This window comes from Crocodylus porosus, unplaced genomic scaffold, assembly GCF_001723895.1.
Source record: "Crocodylus porosus isolate Cpor-Errol unplaced genomic scaffold, CroPor_comp1, whole genome shotgun sequence".
NCBI lineage: Eukaryota > Metazoa > Chordata > Crocodylia > Crocodylidae > Crocodylus > Crocodylus porosus.
In genome coordinates, this window is record NW_017728886.1 from 21,989,570 (window position 1) to 21,993,398 (window position 3,829).

The following is a 3,829-nucleotide window of genomic DNA, read 5'->3' on the forward strand; positions in this document are numbered from 1 at the left end:
CAAATATGACCCATCCACCACCACCCTCTGAGTACAACCCTTCAGCCAATCTGCAGTCCATCTGACTGTGTAGGCATCAATGCCACAGTTGCCTAGTTTTTTAATGAGGATGGGGTGGGAGACGGTGTCAAAGCCCTTGCTGAAGTCCAGAAAGACTACGTCCATGATGACACCTGTATCCAGTGCTTTTGTGACCGTGACCTGATCATAAAAGGCAATCAGGTTGGTCTTACATGGCCTGCTCCTAATGAAGCCATGCTGGTTGCCCTTGAACATCATCCCTGAAGCCGGCCCATCACAGATGTACTCCTTGATGATCTTCTCAAAGAGTTTCCCTAGGATTGAGGTAAGACTGACAGGCCTATAGTTGCCTGGATCCTCCCTCCTCCCTTTTTTAAAGATGGGGACCACATTGGCAATCTTCCAATCATCTGGCACCTGGCCTGAGCACCATGAGCACTCGTAAAGCCATGCCAAGGGCCCTGCAATAACCCCTGCTAGCTCCCTCAACACCTTGGGGTGGAGAGCATTTGGACCTGCTGATTTGAATATGTACAGCCCCTCCAGAAGCTCTCGAACCTGGTCCTCCCCAACCTGAGGTCTGGAAGCGTTCCCCTCGAGTCCGTCTTGCATCATGGTAGGAGAGTCCCAGTCCCTGAACAAGAAAACAGAGGTGAAGAATTGGTTAAAGATTCTCATCCAACAATGTCCCAGATCTCCATGGTCAGCCTGCTTATGCCTGGAGATTTGTTGGTGGACATCAGGCAGAAGGTGTCTGAGAGCTCAGCCAGGGTAAGAGAACCTATACCCAGGCCCAGTCACCTATAGTGACCTGTGGCAGTCAATGCCATGGGGCTTTCACCTTTGCACACAGCTCCCTAGGATCTGTAAGAGGGGTGCCATCCTCCACCAGGAGGCAGGTGATGTATTTCTTGGCACCATGCCTCTCCTCAAGGGCATAGAAGTGGGAGGATGATGAGCTCTTCATGAGTCTGGAGCTCTTCCTGCTTTTCCTGACATTCTCTGCAGAGGGATGGGCTGTCTGGGTCAGTGGCCAGGAGCCTCTCCAGCTCAAACACCTTCCTCTTAGGCTGCTCCTGGCCAGCTTGTTCTGCTGGGTGTACCCTCAGAAGTAGCTGTGGCAAAACAGATGGCCACAGGCCTTCCCCAATTCCTACCATCTCTGAACCAAAAGGGAGGCCTGCTACTGCTTGCACCAAGCCAGTCAGAACTCCTAGAAGGTTGCCATGAAGTTCCCATCCTCCAGCACGCTACAGTCAAACTCAAGGGACAGGAAGTCTATCATGTTTTGTTTCCAGCCTCGACTGACAAATTATAAAATGAATTATAAAGCACTCCCTAAAAGTACTTTGAACTATCACAGTGTGACCAAATAGATAAATTACAGTCAAGGCACCACAGCAAGGATGGAGCCTTCCCAAAATTACACAAGAACAAGTAGATATAAATATAAAGATAAGTGGAAAATAGACATGGGGTAACACTAAGACGTCAGGGATTCCTGTTTCTAGGTTTTATAACCCTATGTAAAACAGCTGATATTCTGCTGATTCAGTTCAGTGGGTGTAGCTCATAAACCTGGAATATAAGCCAAGTATCCCTGAGGGAAGAGAAGTCTTTTTGATTATAAAGAAGAAAGATGTAGTGCTTTTTAAGTTATTAGAACAGCTAAACACACACACACACACACACACACACACGCGCGCGCGATGAGTTTGGATGCAGTCTGGCTAATGTAGGTGGAAAGAGTAACTCTTTTGTGCATTTTTCAAATGTCTTTGTAGTGTGCAAGTGAGTACTGCTGTGAAGCAATCTTCACTACCTCATTCATGTGTTCCTTCTTAGTCTGTGCCAACCCTCAAATGAAGCAGCATAGCTGCTCTTGCATTGATATACACTGCAATATATGGATTATACTGCTACTGAAACTGAACTTTTATAGAGACACCTGAATGTGAACATGAAGGGCATGTCTTCAGCACGTCTGTGCCACATGTATGAATACCACTGGAAGATGTGGCCTGTCTGTTTGCCAAATAGATTGCAGTGGCATAGGGGAATCTTTTTTAAAACAAAGAGAAAAACAGACATTGGGTATAGCTACATGGCATACTTACTCCAGACTAGTTTCATTTTACTATGCAATAGAAGAGGAATACAAACACAACATAGATCCTCAAACCAGTGTCACTCACTGGTAAAGTTGCCCTTTACGAATTGAAGAGGAACTATATTCCAGTGTAATTTACATTATCATCTCAGCCATTTTTCTGCTTCCCTAGTCAACTCTATCCCCAGATGGCTATTTGTTCAATGCACATATGCTCTTCCCCCTCCTTTTTAGGGGTCAAAGCTATAGTAGTGCCAACTGCCAGCAACTAGCTTGAAAAAGTCTGTTATATGTCCATTCTATATTTCAAAGTAAAATCCAGAGAAAATTCCTCTATAGTAATTGTGTTGTGTGTCTGCACACTTAGAGAAAGCAGTTTGCAGAATTGTAGCACTTTCCTTCAATTAGTCATGTTGCAGTGTTAAGTATATTTCTCTCCCAGTTCCCTTGATATGCTCTAGTTATCCTGTCTTGCAACAGGACATTATAACCAAATTAAATAGAAATTGCCATACTTATTAAATGGCAATTAGGATTTGTTTGCTGCATTGCATTTCTTTTAGATTAATTTAGTATTGCTATATTGGTGAAGAGTTAAACCATTTGATATGGTTGAATGTGCACATTAATACAACTTAAAGAGCATAATGATTACTCATTTTATAGCTTCTGTGTTGTAATGCTGAATTAATTTATGCCAGTTATACCTGATTATTATGCTTATTAACATCAGAAAGTGTTCTTTAACAATCAATTGAGATCTAACAGTAACTGCCTTGTTAAATCTAAATTAAATGCTTGCTGGAGATACTCTGCTTGCTCTGTTACCCTATCTGGTTTCACTGTAGTCCTCTTCCTTCTACCTAGTAACCACAGAAGTTGGATTAACTGCAGTAATTATATGGCTCATTAGCAATGCACAATACTAGCTAGATGCTGGTGGTTATTGTGCCACAGGTGCATGTAGCCATTACAGCTGTCTCAGTAGACAGAAGGGGATATAGTAAAATGCTTGCAGGCTCTAGAATAGTTAATCACATCAGTGAATAGAAGGTGTTTCTGCCTGCAAATGGCCCGGCAAGAGATAATGTCGATATGCAGAGTAGAGCTGCAGAACATGATACTCAGTAAAAAAAAATGATAATGGATGCAAAGTAAAGGTAGGAACAAGTATATCAATATCAGTCAACCAAATCTTTCATTCTGTTTAAACCTTAGATATGTAGTATTCATGAATGGTGCTGTGCCTGGGACATGTCTAATTGGTCTCACTACTATCTCCAGATTAAAAAGGTTTGTAGAGCTTGCAAAAGTTGTCACAGGGTCCCAAAAGTCTTTAGACTAGCAGATATTCATAGCAACAATGTACTTAAAATGTCTTCCAAATGCATTTCTGACACAAGGCAAAGAGATGTTTGAACAAACTTATCTGCTTTCTGCCCCGCTTTAATGCTTCACAATGTTCTTTACCAATGATAACCAAGAAAATTGTGACAGATTCTGGAGACGCTAGAGTACAACTATTTTGCCAAGAAAGTTTTGTCCATATCAGAATTGAGATCAAGTGTATTTATGAGGAATTATTTGACAATTTTATGTACACTGCTGTAGCTCCTAACTAAGAGAAAAATTTATCCCTGAAAGTGACCAATGGCTTTTTCCCCTGAGGCCATACAGCCTATTGGCTAGCAATCTGTT